General features: G+C 42.9%; 1 non-coding gene across 1 annotated transcript; it reads left to right on the forward strand.

The window, feature by feature from the left end:
* Positions 1 to 3,747: 3,747 nt before the first annotated feature.
* Positions 3,748 to 3,879, forward strand: LOC114687144. The gene has a single exon (XR_003733650.1). It is a non-coding gene; the product is annotated as a small nucleolar RNA SNORA40 (small nucleolar RNA).
* The last annotated feature ends 16,879 nt before the right edge of the window (positions 3,880 to 20,758 follow it).

Genomic DNA, 20,758 nt, shown 5'->3' on the forward strand with positions numbered 1-20,758 from the left:
CTCTGGGCATATCTATAAGGAAGTTTCTAGGCTAACAAGCTGGGAAGGTCTATCCTAAATGTGAGTGCCATCATTCCATGAGCTGGGTCCAAGACTGAATATAAAGATCAAAGAGAGCTTAGCACCAGCGTGCATTCTGCTTTTCAATCACAGACAATGACAGCGTGGCTGAGTTCCTGTCACGAAAACTTTCCTGCCACAATGGTCTGCACCCTTGAAGTGTGAACCAAAATAAACCTTTCCTTCCTGTAGCTGCCTTTGTTGGGTATTTTGTTGCTAATATAGGGGGTAAGGCTCCAGGCTAAGCTACCCGAATGCCAGTCCGGGCTCTGGCGCTTACTTGTGAGAGAAAGAAATCTGATCAGCTTGAGCTTCAGCTTTCCTTAGCACTAGGAATAGCACTCGGGGCTAACTTATGGTGCATTGGTGACAACTAAGAGACTCATTACACATGAGTACCTGGAATGTCCAACAACTGCAAATAACTAACAACTGTTGCATATCCTTTGCCAGGCATCTCTAAGTTGGAAATGATCCTCAAATCTGCAGGAAGAATTAAAAAACTAAACCTTCATGAAAAATTATATACATCTGCAATAACATTTGACTGCAGTATTTACACATTCTTGGGAAAGATATTACTTCATACAGCTCCAGTTTTTAATTTATAAGACCCAATATTTCCCTCAGACACTACCAAGTACAACATATATCTGCACAGATAAAAACTAAATGCTAGTTATTTCTAAGTCACCTGCTTGTTATATCTAAAACCTTTAAAGTCTACCACTCCTAATCAAAAATGGTAACTGATGTATGAGTTACCATTGCATATCTTTCTACTGAATACATTTTTATGTATATGTGTGAATTAGTTTTTTGTTTGTTTTCATTTTGTTTTGTTTGTCAACTGGATGTTGTGGAATAATCTTTTTGTACACTGGGAATGTGCCATTCTGATTGGTTTAATAAAAAGCTGAATGGCTGGGTAGGACTTTCAGGGCAGAGAGCAAGCTGGGAAGAAGAGTGGAGACACGGAGAGTGGAGAGGAAGCCAGATGGAGAGGAAGTAACATGAGCAGTACAGAGTAAAGGTGACAAAACCATAAGACAAAAAGCAGATCGATAAAAATGGGTTAATTTAAGTTGTAAGAGCTGGTTAGTAACAGGCCTAAGCTAACGACAGAGCTTTTATAACTCATGAGTCTCTGTGTCATTACTGGTGGTCCTGACGCAAAGGTCTGACTGCAACTGGACACAAACTAAGGCCATCTGGGAAGAGGGAACTCAACTGGGAAAATCCCTCCATCAGATTGGCCTGCAATTATTTATTCCTATTGATGATTTATTTTATGTGTATAGGTAGTTTGTCTACATGTACGCCTATGTACCATGTGTGCAGTGCTCATGGAGGCCAGAAGAGGAGTTCAGATCCCCTGGGACTGGAATTATAGATAGTTGTTAGGTGCCATGTGGATGCTTAGATTTAAACTCCGGTCCTCTGGAAGAGCAGCCAATGCTCTTAACTACTGAGCCGTCCATCCCCTGGCCAGGTAGTCCTGGATTGTATAAGAAAGTAAATTGAGTACACCATGGGGAGCTAGCCAGTGAGCAGCACTGCTCCATGGTCTCTGTTTTAGTTTCTGCCTCCAGGCTCTTGCCCTGGTTTCCTTCAATGATGCACTGTGACTAGAGTGTGTAAGCCAAATAAACCCTTTCCTCTCTCAAATTGCTTTTGGTCACAGTGTTTATCACATCAGTAGAAAGCAAACTTGAACCGTATATGTGTATACATGTTCATGTGTTTGCACAGGTGTGTGGGTGGGTGTGCACGTGGAGGCCAGAGGTCAATGTCTGGTGTCTTCCTCAATGGCTCTTCACTTTACTTTTTAAGATAAGGTGTAGTGGTTTGAGTGAGAATGGGCCCCATAGGCTTACGTGTTTGAATGCTTGGTCCCTGGCTAGTGGAATTGTTTTAGGAAGGATTAGGAGGTGTGGCCTTGTTGGGGGAGGTATGTCACTGGGGGGTGGACTTTGAGGTTTCAAAAGCCCACACCAGGCCTAGTCTCCTTTCCCTGCTCCCTAACCTTGCCTCCAACTTGTGGGTCAGGATGTATGCTCTTAGCTACTGCTCCATCTCCAAGCATGCCGCCATGTTCCCCACCATGACGGTCATGGGCTCACCCTCTGTAACTGTAAGCAAGGTCCCAATTAAGTGCTTTCTTTTGTAAGTTGTCTTGGTCATGATGTTTTTTCACAGCAGGAGAAAAGTGACTAAGAAACAAGGTGTCTCACTGACTTTGGAGTTTGGCAACTTGCTAGACCGAATGACCAGCAAAGAGGAGAGTCCTTCTGACTTTGCCTCCCCAGTAACGACATTACAGGTATGAACTGACAAAGCTGGCTTTTCTTTTCTTTTTTTTTTAAACAGTCTTTTTTTTTAAATTTAATTTAATTTTATTTTACAATACCATTCAGTTCTACATATCAGCCACGGGTTCCCTTATTCTCCCCCCTCCCCCACTCCCACCTCCTCCAGGGCAAATCCTCCCCCGAGGACTGTGATCAACCTGGTAGACTCAGTCCAGGCAGGTCTAGTCCCTTCCTCCCAGACTGAGCCAAGTGTCCCTGCATATAAGCTCCAGGTTTCAAACAGCCAACTCATGCAGTGAGCACAGGACTTGGTCCCACTGCCTAGATGCCTCCCAAACAGATCAAGCCAATCAACTGTCTCACCTATTCAGAGGGCCTGATCCAGCTGGGGGCCCCTCAGCCTTTGGTTCATGTGTTTCCATTCATTTGGCTTTTTTTTTTTTTCAATAATTGAGTAAAACCGAAATTTATTATAAGCCACAGTCATCCTAGGGACTCCATGCTATATATTTAGCCTCCATGGTTCTATGGGTTGTGGTCTGATTGTTCTTTATTTTATATCTAGAATCCACTTATGAGTGAGTACATACCATGACTGTCTTTCTGGGTTTGGGTTACCTCACTCAGGATGATTTTTTCTAGTTCCATCCATTTGCCTGCAAATTTCATGCTGTCATTGTTTTTCTCTGCTGAGTAGTACTCCATTGTGTATATGTACCACATTTTTTTCATCCATTCTTCCGTTGATGGGCATCTAGGTTGTTTCCAGGTTCTGGCTATTACAAATAGTGCTGCTATGAACATAGCTGAGCATGTATCTTTATGGTATAAATCAGCATTCCTTGGGTATATGCCCAAGAGTGGGATGGCTGGGTCTTGAGGTAGGTTGATTCCTAATTTTCTGAGAAACCGCCATACTGATTTCCATAGTGGTTGTACAAGTTTACATTCCCACAAAGCTGGCTTTTCTAATGGGGTCTTATATTTGTGCAGCAAATATTTCACTGACTGTGCCATTTCCCCAGCCCAAATTTTCTTAAAAAACAAAAAACAATATTCTTCCAGGAAAGCCTCCTGAATAAAAAAATATAGCTATCTAAGACAATGAAGACCATTTTTATTTTCTGAGTATTTTCAAAAAGAATTTTCTTTTGTTTATCCATTGATATGTCTTTAGATCTTGCATTATGTCACTGGTCTACTCTTAGGGAAAATGCTAGGCTGTGACTAGCTAGTTCATCGCAATTGACTTTGATGGAAATGTCAAGAACCAAGAGGAACAAATGCAAGAGAAAAAGAAAGCATTATGCAAGAAGTATGCTTTTACGAGTGAAGCTCAGGCAGTTGCAATGGGAACAAAACCAATCCTTACAGCACTGTTGTTTTGAGAGTTGTTTTGGTCAATTGCAGACAAAGTCATAGAAGACAACTGTAGGACTAAAACCCCTTTTGTAATTCAGGACTCATTGTTCAGGATGAGTTTTGATGCATTTGGAAAAGGAATATGAATCACAAAAAAAAGAAAAAGAGAGCTCAAAATGATTTGCACAAGTGCGCAGTACACATGAGAACAGAGGAAGAGATTGTTAACCTACACAAGCTAGGAAGGTTGTAAACACACATGGCAAATTGTAGGACATTTGGCCTTAGGGACCTGGTTTGTTCTATAAGTCAGTGATATAGAAAAACACAAAGACTGAAAAAGACTTCAGAGTGCAAACCAAAAGCAGTGGTTGGGACTGATGTGGCTCCAAATTCAACCAAAACACATCAAAACAAACTGGGGAAAATACATTTTTGAGACAACATAGACAATTTTAGTCGGGACTGAGAATCATGCTATGCTGTTGTGATTATCATCTTTGATGATGATAAAATGGCGTTGTACAGCATGATGTACCTCTGTCCTGCACATGCTGTGTGGACAAGCCTATGTTTCCCTTCTACATAACATTATAATTATATAACACTATGATAATGACACAGCGAGACCAGGAGGGGTAGAATAAGCTGACATCTGAACATTTCCCCCCTTCTCTTTCTCCCCGCTCTCTGCTCCTCCTTCCCTTCCTTGCAAGGGAGTCCTCTGGGTGTTCATTTTACTGTTTCTATGCATGTCTAAATTTTCATAACAAAATTTCTTTTCAAAATGACTGGCATATTGCTTTGAAATTTTAATATCCTCTTATTGTAGGTAAAAACATAATAACTGTATGCAATTTTAGACCAATAAAATTAAATTATTCAAGGTGGAAGTTGGATTTTATATCATGTCCTTGTCAGAAGTGAGCTATCACAGGGTGAATGATAATAACATCATGCTGTTAATCAAGGTATCCGTATATGTCTATTCAAATTTATTTTTGCAAACTTTTTCTTTAAAATAGTCATGTCTTATAATACAACACAAAACTAGACATCATAAAAATAAATTAGCCAAGATTATTCAAAACATACTTTTAATAGCATTTGGGAGGCACATTGGAGAAAAGCAGATGTGAGACGGTCCCAAGCTTTCAAATGTCAGTGTCTGGGAGAATGGGGATGCTGTTCCAATTCTGAACACTGAAACACAAAACAAACTTTTTGATGGTGTTGTTGTCACCCTAAGACAGAGACACTCTGTAGTCTGGACTGGTCTTAAACTCATAATCCTCCTAGCCTTTTGTGTGCTCTAAGGTGTGTGGCTGCACACAGGCTTGAAAGTGGCCATGATAAGTTACCGAGTTCCATTTTGAATATTGTGTGAGAGGGGCTGGAGGACACCACGGGGGGAGATGTACAACTGGTACGCAGGTATCTGAGCAACCTTCAGGGATGCTGATTTGGAATCTTTATGCCTAGCAGTGGTTTATGATGCTCTTAATAATGACATGAGGGGGAAGGAGGTACAGATAACATAAAGGGAATGGTCTGAGCCATGAGAGACCATCATGTTTAGGAAAGGATGGAGATGAAGGCATTTTGTGTATCAAGAGACTAGACAATACCAGGAAAACAAACTGCCCTGGCTCCTCTTATTTCCTTGATGCAAAGACAGTTTCGTGTAGGGTTTCCTTTAGTTCTTCTTCTTCTTCTTTTTTTTTTTTTCCTCAAGACAGGGTTTCTCTGTATAGCTTTGCGCCTTTCCTGGATCTCGCGCTCTGTAGACCAGGCTGGCCTCGAACTCACAAAGATTTGCCTGCCTCTGTCTCCCGAGTGCTGGGATTAAAGGCATGCATCACCACTGCCCAGCCTTCCTTTAGTTCTTAATAATAGCTGTGCTTAGTGTCAGAGATTTTCTTGGACTTGCTTGCAATCCTCTGCCCTCTTCTTTTCAGCAGGCATGTCTTAGTTAGGGTTTCTATTGCTGGGATGAAACACCATGACCAAAACAAATTGGGAAGGAGGGGGTTTCTCTGTGTATCTTTTTACCTTTCCTGGAACTCACTTGGTAGCCCAGGCTGGCCTCGAACTCACAGAGATCCGCCTGCCTCTGCCTCCCTAGTGCTGGGATTAAAGGTGTGTGCCACCACCACCTGGCTGGATGACTCTAGTTTGTATCAAGTTGACAAAAAACTATTCAGTACAGGGTGTTTACACAGAAAACACTGAGTGTCTAAATTCTGCCTCAGGCTACTGTGGTGGGTAATATTGACAGACTAGGCACACACACCTGTAAGTCTTTCTCTAATGTTAGCCTTTGAGCATGCCTGTGAGGGACAATTTGGATTAGGCAAATTGAGGTGAGAAGACCCACCCTAACTGTGAGGGACCAAATTCAATGGGTTGGGATCCTAGACTGACTAGAAAGGAGAAAGTGAACTAACTCCATCAAGTCAATAGGCAAGATTAGCTATCACAGCTGGTGGTCTAGTTTGCTTTCTGTCACCGTGATAAACGGCAAGTCCAAAAGAAACTTCGGGAGAAAAGGGTTTATCTCATCTTAGGGTTCATCACTGAGGAAGTGAGGCAGGACCTCTAGCAAGAACCTGGAGGCAGGAACTGAAGCAGAGAGTTGGAAGAGAAATGCTGCTTACTGCCTTGCTCCTCTTGGCTCTCAGTCAGCCCACTTTCTTATACAGCTCAGGACCATCACCACATGGCACCACCCACGGGCTGGGCCCTCCCACATCAATCATCAGTGAAGAAAATTACCTGCAGACTTGCTCCTAGGCCAATCTGATGGAGGCATTTTCTCAATTGAGGTTACTCTGCTTTTCTCAATTGAGGTTCACTCTTCTAAGAGGGTTTTAGAATATGTCAACTGGACAAAAGTAAGAGGTGTCAGAATGGAGACAATGGATTGAGAAAGGAGGGGAGGGGGGGCTTAGGGACTCGAGGTCACAGAGGAAAAGAAAAGGAAGCAAGACAGGGCACAGCAGAACCAGAAGCTGTGATGTGAGTGAGAAGGGAATTTTGGGTCTGCTGAGCCATTTGGTCACTAAAGCAGGCCTTGCTAATGACTTCCTAGAGGTGTGTCCCAAATGCAAATATAAAAGAGAAAAATAAAAACATGTTCTAAAAGGTTCTTATACCTAGAAAGAAAGAAGTGATAAAAAAAAAAAAATCCTTGTAATGATTTCTTCAACACCCCCCCCTCCCACCCCGCTTGAGTCTTGAGCCAGCCAGGGGACCTGATAAGTGTCAGTCTTTCCAACCCCTCCCTGCAACTCCAGGCAGGAGACAGCTGTTGGTGTCATAACACAATGTCCCAAGCACTTGAATAGCTTATATTATTAGCATCATGGCAGACCATGCAGTTGGAACTGAGGTCTTTGTTTTCTAGCCATCCAGAGGACCTAAGAGTGAAGGCTATCTGCAGAACTTTTAGGTCCTCATTCTTGTACCAGAAAGAGCATGTCCCAGACACTTCCATGATCTACTTCCCTTCTAAGTTCTGTGTAAGAAGAAACAGAGAGCAAAGACAGAGACTCTTTGGTTGGGTGGAGAAGGAGGCCCCCGCCTCCAGCAGTTCATACTGCATTTTGTAGGCAACTGAGAGAAACTCCCAACTCCTAGCTGGTGTGAATCCCTCCACAGATGATACCCTTGGTTTGGAATTCAGTGTGTGAAAGGTATTTGGGGGTGCATCCATGTACAGTGCACAGCCTTGTACCCGATTAAAGATCTCTGGATCTGGAATGCTGCTGGACACACTGGTGACATTTGCAAATCAATGTCCTAGCAGGCAAAGTGGTTTAGCAGAACTATGCTCTGTCTAGTGTTGAGGGATAAATTTGCTTGGAGACCATGAGACCCAGAAGCCTCGGTAGGACATTTAAGCAGCCACCCGGAGTTCCTCTATCTCCCCTTCCTCTCCATTCTGCAGTCTGTACTATTGAGACTAAAAGGTCTAACTCGCTCCCTTACACAGGGCTGACCGTGGTAAGCTAAGGCAAGCGATAAACGCTTGCACAGGATAAACGCTAAGCCTAGCTCTTGTTCCTCTGTCAGAGTTGCTATTCCGTCTCTTCCTCTGACCCTCTGAAAAATATCGCCCAGCCCTTGAAAATTGCGTGCGGGGCCTCTCTCGGCCCCTTTATTGCGTTTTCTTTTGAAACTCTTTGTAAGGTCACTTCCTGCATGAATGCTTCGCTGCTGGAAAAGAGGTAGTGAACTTGTCTTCCTTTTTTGAAGAAGCAACTTCCCATCCCCCAGCCACTCCAAAGTCTCAGCAGGACTGACATGTTTAGGCTCTAGGATGTGCGCAGATGGAGGTTTCAATTTTTGTCTTGGGAAGAAAATACTGCTCGCCCCCTCCCGCCACTGACACAATAAACATCAAACTATGGCGTCCACGGCACAATTTAGCTAGGAAAATGCAATGTACGTTTGTACTTTTTTTTTTTTTTCTTCTTCAAGTTTCTGACAAATAGGAAATCTTTTCCCTCTGAGAAGCAGACAAAAGAAAAGGTGCCTCTCATACCCCGCCCCGGCCCCCCCTTGCTGTGGGCCTTTCATTTCTTGCTGTTCATCCTGTCCATTCTCCTTGAGCTCTCTTCTAAAATTTATTTTGACTGTTTTATTAGCTAACAATTACCCAAGAAAGAGAGAGAAAAAAAGGGGGAAGGGAAGACTGTTCTTCATTATTTTGTCGTTTTTCAAGAATCAAGTGCTTTGAAAGGCTGTGACTTAAGAGGTACCGCGGCTGAATAGTATTTCACCAATTCTGTTATGAATGAATTCATCCTGTTGTGTGCTTCCTGTTGAGCCCGGGCTGTGATAGGCTCTTTCCTCTTACTTCAGAAAAACAAGCCTGATGCTTAGCTTTCTTGGTAAAGAGAATTATTTAGAGAGGGTGACAACCAAAATTGGGTGGTCCTCACTTTCCCAGGCCTATTCCCACCCCCTTTTGAAAGACGTAAATTATGAGTGGGTGTATTTTATGGGAAAGAATCTCACTATGTGTGTAGCTTTGACTGGCCAGGAACGTGCCTTGTAGACCAGGCTAGTTTCAAACTCATAGAGATCCATCTGCCTCTGTCTCCTGAGAGCTGAGATTAAGGAAATGCCACCACTTGAGTTAATGTTGTTCTTGCTTGTTTGGTTTTTCTTTGTTTGTTTACACTTTTCTTCTTATGAAATAAAAAAGAGAAGCCATGCCCAGGACCCAGGCAAGACTAGATTCAAATCCTGGCTATTGGTGTGAACTTAGAGCATTCCGTCAGGGAGTCTACACAGCAAAGAGATGCGGATAGTCAAAGAGGAAAGTCCCGGAAGTACCTTGTAACTAATTGAGCAGGTTTCTGCCGTTGAGGTTGTTTGCCATTGTTTCTAAATCTTTCGGGGATGGATAGTAAAACTACTCATCTGAACTGCTGCAATATGAATAACCCATGGAAAACGCAAAGGCACAGGGCTAAGAGAGCAAACAAACGTGTAACCCGAAGGCATTTGGATAGCCCTGTGTTCGCTTACCGGACAGTCCTTAATTTGTTGTTCTTCTCGGCTGGGGAAATTTGGCAGTGAAAGTTCAGAAACAGGTATTTCTGAAGTACTTTGTTCTTTCACGGGGAATTTCTTCTTTCCTTTTCTTGCCCCAAACACGGACGTTAAAGGCATAGATTTACATATCACCCTGGCTGAGCTAGGACCGTGCAAAAAATCAGATTCTTGTAAAAGTGGCAACTGAGTTCTGCAAGACCGTGAGGAAACCGCATGGCTTCCCTGCATCTTTGTTTTTTCTGCGGCGCACATGTTTGCATTTAAACTGAGGGCATTGTGCCTTTTAAACACCTGACTAGTTGCAGAGAAATGAGCCCCATAAACAGACCACCTGTAGAGCGTGCCCTGTGCCTCACAGGTTCACCTCATTTAATTCTTGCAACCACTTTAACAAAGATAAGAGCCGCGTGTTGGCGCCTGAAGCTAACGACCATTAAGGATCAGGCTGCCTGGTTCTGATGGCTTCTACAACCCAGAACCTTGTGTTTGTCTTGAAGACGTTCTCCCAGCACCTTTTAAGATCCAGGCCCCAGGACACATGGATTCTCTCATGGACAGGTACCACGATGTCCCTCCCCACGTAAGCAGAAACGGGTAAAGTTAAACGGTCAGTTTATAGACTATTAAGGAGCACGGTTGGCTCTGCACCCGGACGGCCTGACCCCTGATGGTGATCTAAGACCCCAGCCAGGATGCGGATAATAGGGAGGAGGGCCCGGAGGGCCAGAGGCAAGTAGGCCTGCTCTGAGCCCGCCCCTCTTTCTCTTCCTCCTCTCTGGGTCCAAACAAGGGGCCCCACGCTACTGCGCGCCCTGGACGCGGGAACTTTTGCAAGTATGGGGACTCCGCGGCGCCGCGGGAGCGACCACAGTTACGGCGCGCGCAGAGCCACCACTGGTCGAGCGCGCGCGCGCGCGCGGGCTCCGCCGCCTTTGTGTGCACCGCACGATTCCCATTTCTTCGGATTCCCGGGTGACACTGTGCGGACCCTAAACTCTGATACCTTCTGACACGCCCCCCCCCCCCCCAGCCCAAGCGTGAGAACCTCGAAGTTCCAGCGTGGCGGGTCCCCTAAGGGACTGAACTGATGGGAAGAAAGTGGCCGAGGCCCGTCGGGGAAGTCCCCGCACACTTCGGAAGAAAAGGGAGAGCGGCGGGGGCGGGCGGTACACGGTTCCTGCCGCCGCCCGGGAGACTTTGGCGACAGCCAGGGTTGTGTGGCTTCTTGCAGGTGCTTGAGTAGGGACCTTCGCATGGGAAAGCGATCCCCTGGGTGTCAGTTTCGTGTACCCAGTGTGCAGAGGTGGGGGTGGCAGGAGCCACTCCCGTTGAACGACAAAACTGAAGTGACAGCTGTGGGTGTTTCTCCCGTGAGCATCTGCTTGGGGGAAAGTAGCCAGAACGGATTCCTGTATGTTCGGCGGAATAAGTAATGGCACCACCAAGAGGGTTTGTTGGTTTTAGGCCAACTGTTGGGCCCACACCACAATGTGCTAGTTGCTAAAAGCATTTCCATAGGGGTTTTTCTGAGCTGACAGAGTAGGGTTCCTTGTAGTGTGACCTTGGACATACTTGAAGCACAATTGCTTTCTTCTCCGTGAGGGGGTCGGTAAGAACTTATTTTAGAGGTGAAATAGTACCAGATGGCCGAAAGGGTGTGAAAAGGGGGCTCAGAATAAGAACAAAGTGGTGGGACATGAAGTGTTTGCCATGTTTGGGCCCAAGAAGAGGAGTACTATGAGTTACCCTTGCCATTACTAGGGGAGGGAGAGAAGGGTTGGTTTTTCAAGTGATTAGATCTTTAAGGATGCTGGGTATCACCTGCCATTTGGAAAATCATTTCACCAGGATGGGACGCAAGCTGTGAAGGACGGCTTAGAGCAATGCAAACATGTATATTGCCTCTTCTCAAGAACCCAGGGCTTGCTTTTACTTTCGCCAAATCAAGAGCTAGCCTTCACTTAAGTGCCCTGCCCTGTGGCAACCCCAGTCTGCCTGAAAGCCACATGTTTTCCAGTTAAATGTGAACTTCTGGTCCATCATTCAGTGCACCTGTGCTGAGGACCCTCCAGTACCCAGCCTTCCCGGAATCCAAGGATGAATACAATGCCGAGGCTTTTCTCCTCTTTAGCTCTCTCCATCTAGCGGAGAAGCCTAATGCGCTGGCAGGACACAAAATAACAGTAAACAGGCTGAGATGACGCTAGAGGTACACAGAGAACAGAGTGCTCTCAGGGAGGGCGAGCAGCTGCCCGGGCTTTGCCTAGCGGTGGGGCAGGCCTCCACAACAAACAACCCGTGCATGCTGAGGAAGTAACCTCTTCTGTAGAAGCTACACATAAAGTTTAGATTTCTCTTTCAACCCCTCCCTCCCCATCTGATAAAATTCAAGTGTAATCATATACGGATCATCTAAAATGGAAATGACTTCTGGTTTCGTAATGACACTTTGAAAATTCTACCGGGCGATCTGTCATTTCATCTTTGATGTATCGAAAATTAACCCAAGAAAGGGGCTTTTTTTTTTTCTTTTAAATTTGATTCAAAATGTTCCCTTCCTTCTTACCATTTAGATGCGCTCAAAATATTTAGATAAGGGGCTGGAGAGTTGGTTCGGCAGTTAAGAGTGTTTGTTGCCCTTCCAGAGGACCCAAGTTTGGTCCCCAGTACCTGGATCAGCTGACAACTCCAGGGGATCTGACACCCACTTGTGGCCTCTCCAATCACTCTTGGACATAGGCCCACACATTCACGCAGGCACACACACACCTACCCATAAATAATATGTTTAAAAAATAGTATTTAGATACGTTATTTTCACACACGTTGAAAAGTTGCTTTAATATATGTGTTCTTGTGTTAGAGAAGATTAATGTGGTGACCGAGGAAAGGGACACATAAGGAAAATGGCAAGAAGAATATAAAGGGGATACAGAAATGGGGAGGGCGGGGAATTTAGACAATACGGAAGACAGAAGTGGGGGGTTTAGGAATGGGTGAGTCAAACCTTGCTGCCAGCTTCTCTTGGGGGAGATTGTCTTCCTAAACCTTTTCTAGATGTGTGTGTAGACATTCAGTTTCAGAAGTTAGTTCAGAACACATACAAGGAGAGTTTAAAGTAGTGGTTATACACAGGCACACTAGCCCCCAGTAAGAATAACTGCTGCCTTGTGTGACCTTGGATGAGTCTCATGAATCTGCCCCGCTGTGAAGTGGGAGCGATACAGTGATGGGTGAGAGGCTGGTATTTTGGAGGTGCCTGCCTGTGTCAAGTCGGAGAGCAGGAGTGACCGCTGCCCTTGATCTTGGCTGGCCTGCCACAATCCTGGTGGAAGATCTGTGAGGCCAACAGACAGCTCTGTGCATGGGAAGACCCTGGTGCTGGGACCTATTGGCTGATGAAGCCTGGTGCGGTGGGAGCGAAGTGAAGGGGCATGTCTTCCCAAAGACAGTTCCTCTGCTGTAGTGGATCTACCCTGGCAGTGGAGTTAAAGGGAGTGAACGCTGTAATGATGGATGTCTGTTATAGTTCACACCATCACCTGCCACCTCACCACATCTCACTGTTGATGTCTTTGAAAACTCCATTTTTCTTTCTGAGTGCCGATGTGAGCTAATTCCTTCCAGGGAGGAGCGACATTGGGAAAGCTTTAAAGGAAGTCATATATGGAAGGGGGAATGCTTCTTTCCACTTTCTGGCAATGCACTGTAGTATTAGGAGGAGCCATTTTCTCTCAGCACTTTAACAGCTTTCCTCTGTGCTTGGTGGTCCTGGGGATGGGAAGTCATATTTTCTTACACATCTCCTTTCATCTTTGATATATTGAAAATTAACCCAAGAAAGGGGCCTTTTTTTTTTTAAATTCAAAATGTTCCCTTCATTCTTACCATTTAGATGCACTCAAAATATTTAGATAAGGGGCTGGAGAGTTGATTCTGCAGTTAAAAGTGTTTGTTGCTGTTCCTGGGTCCCTGGAGAAGTGCAAGAGGGAACCGTGAATCTTTACAAGACTCACCGATGTGGGTCAGATTTGATAGGATGATAATTTAGGATGGAAAAGTAACAACAAAAATGTCATCATTGAAAAGTAAAAATATAGAAAAGCATGAAGGAAGAGTGTCCTGAGAGTAGTCCCTGTGTAAGAAGTATTGGTTCCTGTTCCTTTGTTTGCTTTTCAGAGGGGCACCCTTAATGCCTATAACCCAGCTTTACATTTATGTTTTTTAAGATTTATTTTTATTATTTTTAAATGATGTGTATCTGTGTATGAGTATATGTACATGTGAGTGCAGGCATCCACAGAGTCCAGAAGAAAGCATTAGATTCTTGGAGAGGGAGTCACAGTTGTTTGGAGGTGGAGTCACAGGTGGTTGGAGGTGGAGTTACAGGTGTTTGGAGGTGGAGTCACAGGTGGTTGGAGGTGGAGTTACAGGTAGTTGGAGGTGGAGTCACGGGTGGTTGTAAATAAATAGAAAAAGAGTGGGAGGAGTCAGGGTGCTAGTAACCAGGGGTCAACCAGGCCATCTGGTTATAGGTCGGAGAGATAATGTGTTACATTTAAGCAGCAGGTCAACAAATTTTACCCATCTTTATCAAGACATTTATCACTATTTGTGAAGTTGAAAATCAGTCCTGCCTTTATAGTACCCTCCATCTAAGTTCATGATGTGGAGGGGCTTTCATGTATGAGCAAAGGGTAGTTCAGATTTTACCTTCAGTTTTTAGGCAGCAAGAAAGCACTCATGCTCCATCTATCCTAGAGGTGAAGAGAGGAGTCTGTATCCTCTCTCTTTTCACAAGGTCTAGCTGTTGAAAAAAAAAATTAAATGTCAGTACCCCCTCACCTCTTTTGGGTTTGGAGTTTTGGAAAGGGAAAAACACTATTAGTCACACAACAGTGTGAAGTGGCCAGCATAGTGAGTCTCTTGTTAGTTCAGGCTGAATCTCAAGACAAAAGTCACTACTTATATGACATCCTGCCTGCAACCATGTGAAAGGAATAATTCCATCCATTCATCTGTTTAGTGGTGTCTATTGGGCACCAACTGTATGCCCTATGCTTTTTAAGCTCAGAGGCATACGTGGGAAAGAGCCCTTGACTTGAGTTGCTACAAATGAGGAAACTAGATCTTGCCCAAAGTGGTAAATTAAGACTTGAATTAATATTCAGGCTGCAAATTTAGTCCTGGGCCCTCTAGACCACAATGCATTGTGTGATCTCATAGGACCCAGGCTGAACACCAACAGAACTGTCCTTTTATCTTTTCCCACTCATCTTCCTGGCACAGGGATAGTGTAGACACACAGATCCTCTTCCACTTGTGCCTATGACTTGACTCACTTATTTGAGTGACACAATTATAGATTGGTATTAGAAAATGAGTATGGTATGCCATAGGCCCCCCAAAGGCCTAAGTGAACCCATGGACTGGACCACTTCTGCATTTGTAGATGATGTTACATCCTGATAAGCTGTTGTAAGTTTAAGAACATCATAGGATGAAATGCATCGACCATGCTTGACCTATGGAACATCTAGATTAGCTGCACATTCACGATAGGGGATCGGTTGTTTCCCTTAGTGATTGTGTGGATCCTGCTGCCACCCAGGATCAGAAGAGAGTGTCATTGCATACAGCAGCCTGGGAAGGGATCAACATCCAAAACTGGAGGGCTCATTTATACTGAATGCTTTCATATCACCGTGAAATTGAACAAACAAAAATACTAACCTTATATTGAATCATTCTATACTAGAGACTGCTTAATAGAGGGAAGGTCCTGTCCCATGATCAATTATGTATACTTTTTGATTTTAGGGTGAATTTTCTGAATTGCAGCATAGGGTGATGTCATTCAAAAAGAAAGTGAATCATATAATTGGAGCAGCCACTTTCAATCTCTCGAGCTTTAATGTAGAAGAATAAATAGAATTTGTATAAATAATAAATAAATAAAAAAATTATGTCATGACTAATACAGCAAATGCCACATAAAATTTTTATTTCCTGAATATACGTTGCACTAGGTTCGACATATTTTTCTTTGGTCAAAAACATTTGAAATGTTTTGCTCGAGAGGGCATCTAGTATGAAATGTTTTGTGGAAAAAGCAGAGAGAGGTAAAGGACTATCTCTGTGTGTGTGTGTGTGTGTGTGTGTGTGTGTGTGTGTGTGTGTGTGTGTATTTTATACAGAATATTCAAAGCAGTGCAATAGAACTTACTAGATGCAAATGCTTGTAGAGATCCCTTAACCTCAGAATACAGGGCTCCAGCAGGCTTCCTCCTGAACACACACACCGTGTAGTGACAGTCCTCTGAGTCCCAGGCTTCTGTTTATTGTATTTTCCTGTATTGAGTGATTCTGTTATTTTTGTTTAATTTATCGTATTTGTTTTGTTATTATGTGATAGAGGAATTAGGAGAAATAAAGCTCCTGGTTGAGGCAGTTTCTTAGACATCTGATTTTAAAGGGTCTGCATATGTCTAGATTTTCTTTTAGATTTATTTATTTTATTTAAGTGTATGAATGTTTTGCCTGCATTATATACATGCACGGCTTGGGTGCCTGGTACCTGTAGTGGTCAGAAGAGGGTGTCAGATCTCCTGGAACTGGTGTTAAGGGTGGTTGTCAGTTATCCTGTGGGTGTTGGGATTCGAATCTGGATCCTCTGCAAGAGTAGCAAGTGCTCTCAACTGCTAAATCAACTCCCTAGCCCCAGATGTTTAGATTTTAATGTCATACATATTGCATAGTGTCTCATTTTAACATGATTTCAGGTTTTCGTTTTAAGTCTAATTTATAAATATTTGTCTGTAGAATTCGTTTGAAGATATTACTTGTCATGGTGGAGTGACAGATACAATTCCCTAAATTATTTTCTGTTTGCTTGCTTGTCTTTTTCTTTTTCTTTCGAGACCAAGTCTTCGTCTTACTATGCACTTTCAGCTGACGTCAGCTTTACGATCCCCTTGTCTCTGCTTTCCAGTGTGTTCACCACTACAACTGGCTGGAGTTTTAAATAGACTATTGAAAAATACATAGTGCATTTGGAGTCTGGAAATTTGAGCAGGTGTTAGGCTGATTTCTTGGAAAGGTAAGATCTTATTTCCTGAGAGATGAGCTATAGGAAAAGAGGTTGAGAGTTTCAAATCTGGGGCTAGAGAGATGGCCTAGGGGCTACCAGTTCTTAATACTTTACAGAGGACTGTAGTTCAGATCCCAGCAACACACTGGACAGCTCACACCCACCTGTAACTCCACCTCCAGAGTACCTGACATCCTCTTCTGGCCTCCATGGGTACATGGACTCATGCACATAGACACATGAATATAATGTACATACACGAAAATAAAGTATTTTCTTACAAGTTTCAAATCTATATCAAATACATTTAAATTTTTTATTCATCACTTCATTTATTTATGTTTTTACTTTGACAAAGGGTTTCAATAAGTTGAAGAAGCTGGCCTTGAACTTACAATCTTCTTTCCTCAGCCTTCATGTAGCTGGGATTACAGGCCTATGCCACCAGGCCTAGCCTGAGGTTTTCAATAGATTATGAGCAGGTAGAATTGGGAATTTGTGGGAATTTGGTCAGAGGTGGACCGGTACTGGAAAGGTAAGGTCTTATTATTTCACATTGTGAGCTGAGTGAAAAAAAGTTAAAGTTCCAAATCTATTTAAAAATACATTTTTTTTCTGAGCATGTAATAAGGACATTTTCTGCAATAATTTAATTCAGAGACAAGTGTAGAATCTCAACTACTGAGATGGCTAGAGCAGAGATGTACTTAAGTACTTAACTACCCATAGCTTTGAGAGCCATGAATAAGAGAGTTATTCCCTAGGAAAAACTTATAATCTAATTATGGGGACATAAATCTAGAAGCAAAACTAACTTTAAATGAGGACACAAGTGTTGTCCTCTTCTCCTACAGAGGACAGGAGAGTGGCAGAGAAAAGATAAAAATACCCGGAAGGGTTCCGGGAGGGAAGCTGAACCAGTTCTCATCTCTGATATTAAGGACCTTATGGTGGCATTACATTGCAGATGCATTTAATTTATTTGATTTCAATGAAGATAATTAGTTCAGAAATTTGTTTTCACATTTCAATAGAAGATGTGCAGGTCATTCCGGAATGAGGATGCTGGGTAATCTCTATGGCAACGTGGAGCTCTTTTCTTTTATTGGCCTTGATTGTGTTCTGTGCTCGGCAGACACATAAACATTGGGAGCAAGCCTCTCTTGCTCTCAGGGACAAAGCCTGGCATGCTACCTCATTAAAAACACAAATCCTAACCGAGGTTTTACATCAGCAACTGCTGCTAGTTTCTGACTCATCTGCCCACAGCTGCCCCTTGTCTGCCCTCCTTAACTGTCATGGCTCTTTGCTCTCTTCCAGCCTCAGAAGCATCCTTTACTAGCCCAGACCTGTCTTCTCTTCTACCCTACTGAGACCCACTCACTGTCTCAGCCACCCCCTCTCCAGACAATGAGTGACCTCAAGGACAAAACCTGCCTCTAGAGCCATTCTGATCCACAGTGAATGGTTTATGATTTTATACTTACCGAGCATGTGGCCCTGGGCATGTGATTTAACTTCCATGTGCCTCCATTTTTTGTTGTTGTTTATTAAACTCATAAAGAACGTTCAACCCACAATAAAAAGACACACCATCATAATTAACCAGGCCCAAAGTCTAGACATCTCAATGAACTTCCATACAGTTAGAAAAGCCATTCTGAAGTTGTGGAGTGAGTCCTGGATTTTACACTTTCACTATCAACTGTATTTTTATGCACTTACCTATCACCAAAAGCTGAAAAACCTATGTCACAATTAAAAACAAAAAAACCAGTTAGCATTATATTCTTTTATGACTCAAGTGTCCATTACTTGCATTCTGTCATTTATCACCCATTTCCCCTTTCTTGCTATACTTTACTCACATGTACATTTGTTTATATATACAAACATCTATATTATAGGCTGAGGTCTCCATGCAAGGGAGAACATGTGGTTTTTTTATGAGATTGTATAACTTCGTTTAGTATTATACATTTTTTTAGTATTATACATTTTAAGTTCACTCAGTTTCCTGAAAATTTTTTGATTTCATTTTTTTTCTACAGCTGAGTAGAAAGTTTAAAATTTTTTTTTTTATAAAGCTGAACTTCCGTTCTCCATTCATCTGTTGATGGACAACTAGGTTGTCCCTTAGATTGCCTTGCTATAGTTAATAGAACAGCAATTAACATGGGACACAAATACCTCTTTGGTAGAGTATGGAGTTCTTTGAGTGTGTGCCCAAGAGTGAAATAGCTGGGTTCTACTTTTTAATTTTTTTTTTTGAGAAATCTCCAAAATGATTTTTTGCAATGGTTGTATTAATGTGTGCCTCCACCAATAGTTAATAAGGATCCTCTCTCTTTCTACACCCATTCCAACATGTTGTCATATTTGTTAGGAGACATTCTGACTGGGGTAAGTTGGTATCTCCAAGTAGTTTTAACTTGCATTTCCCTGATGAGTAAGAATATTAAACACTTTTAAATAGTTATTGACCATTTATGTTTCTCTGATGAGTGAGAGCTGCATTAATTGATAGTAGAATATATTCTTAAAAATTTAAGTTGGGTGGGAGTGGCATATTCCTTTAAGCCCAGCACTCAGGAGACAGAGATAGGTGGATCTCTAAGTTTGAGGCCAGCCTGGGCTAGAGATCGAGTTCCAGGACAGCCAGGGCTACATTGAGAAACTCTGTCTCAAAAAACAAACAAAAAAGATTTAATTTAATTATGATTGCTTGCCTGCACCATGTGGATGTGCACCATGTGGATGCATACTCCATGTGGATGCCAGAGGATGCCAGAGGAGGGTGGTAGATCATTGGAACTGGAGTTACAGACAGTTATGAGCTGCTGTGTACCTGGAAACTGAACCCGAGTCCTTTGCAAGATGGCCAAGCACTCTTAACTGCTGATCATTTCTCTATCCCCTAGGGATATATTCTCAAAGGTGGGATTATGATAGGCTTTGTGTCACTGTCTGTCAGAAGGTTGTGGCAACGCATGCCCCCACCAGCAGAGTGCCTTTCTCCAAACCCTTGACAACTAATGCGTGTGTATGTGTGTGTGTGTGTGTGTGTGTGTGTGTATGTGTGTGTAAAGGTAAATCTTTGTATCATTGCCAATTTGATAAGTGAAAAACCCTCCACATAATTTTGATTTGCATTTCTCTTACCATGTGGGGTATCTTTCAGTAGACTTAAGAGCTCTCTCAAAATGGCTGTTTTTGAATCCTTTGTTTACTTACTGAGTTTCTGCTTTTTTTTCCCCATTGATATGTAGATTTAGAAAAAGTAGTCCTCCATCATGAGCTGCCATCTGCCCGTCTCCACCTCAGTGCATGCTTGTCTTTTCTTACTGCACTTAGGGGTTTTTGTGATTTTATTATATGTTAAACTTATTGATCTTTTTATTTACTTGTGGCATTTGGAGTTTATGTCAAACATAGGAATGGTCGTCTTTCCTCGGGAATAACTTTAAATGTATCAAAAGGTTCATTTGTAAAGATGTGCTTTGTGTAAATCTAAAGTAGTTGATAATATAGAAGTTTCAGAACTGGAGAAGAGTACTTCCATGGTGAGAGAGCCAAATAGCAGATTGTTAAACAACCTGTGTGGGTAAAAGCCCCAGGAAGTTCCTCAAATATAGTGAAATAATATGTTCATAAATAAAGGTATGGAGAGGTATTTAGATTGAGTCTTTCTGTATTCCAAATCTTTTATATAAATATAGGGAGAGGTCAGATGATGGTGGCACACGCCTTTAATCCCAGCATTCAGGCGGCAGAGGCAGGCAGATCTCTCAGTTTGAGGCCAGCCTGGTCTACGAAGTGAGTTCTAGGATAGGCTCCAAAGCTACACAGAGACACCCTGTCTGGGAAAAGACAAAACCAAAAACAAACAAACAAATAAATAAATACAGGGAGAGAAAAATTAAAATTAAAACTATAATTACCTTATTATGTAAAGATTTTTTTTTGTTTATTAAATTATATAGCCCAGTCTGGCTTTGAACTATGTGCCCAAGGACGTTCTTGAAGTTCTGATCCTCCTGCCTCCGTCTCCCAAATACTAGGGTTACATATATGTACTACCATACCCCCCTCCCTTTGAGAACTCTCAGTACGTAGCCCAGGCTGGCCTTGAACTTGTAGACGCTCTTATCTCGGCCTCCAAACTTCTAAAATTAGAGGCATGTGCAACTCTGCCTGGCTCTGTCATAAACTTCCAAAGCAAGCGTGCTGTTTTAGAGGGGGAAAACACGTGGTGCCATGGTTGTTCCATTATGCATATCATATGCTTTAGTGGGTAAAAAGCAGGTAAGGTGCCAGTGACCTGAATTTGATCCCTGGAACCCATATAAACAAAGGGGGCAGGGGAGAG

Source organism: Peromyscus leucopus, chromosome 8a (genome assembly GCF_004664715.2).
Source record: "Peromyscus leucopus breed LL Stock chromosome 8a, UCI_PerLeu_2.1, whole genome shotgun sequence".
NCBI lineage: Eukaryota > Metazoa > Chordata > Mammalia > Rodentia > Cricetidae > Peromyscus > Peromyscus leucopus.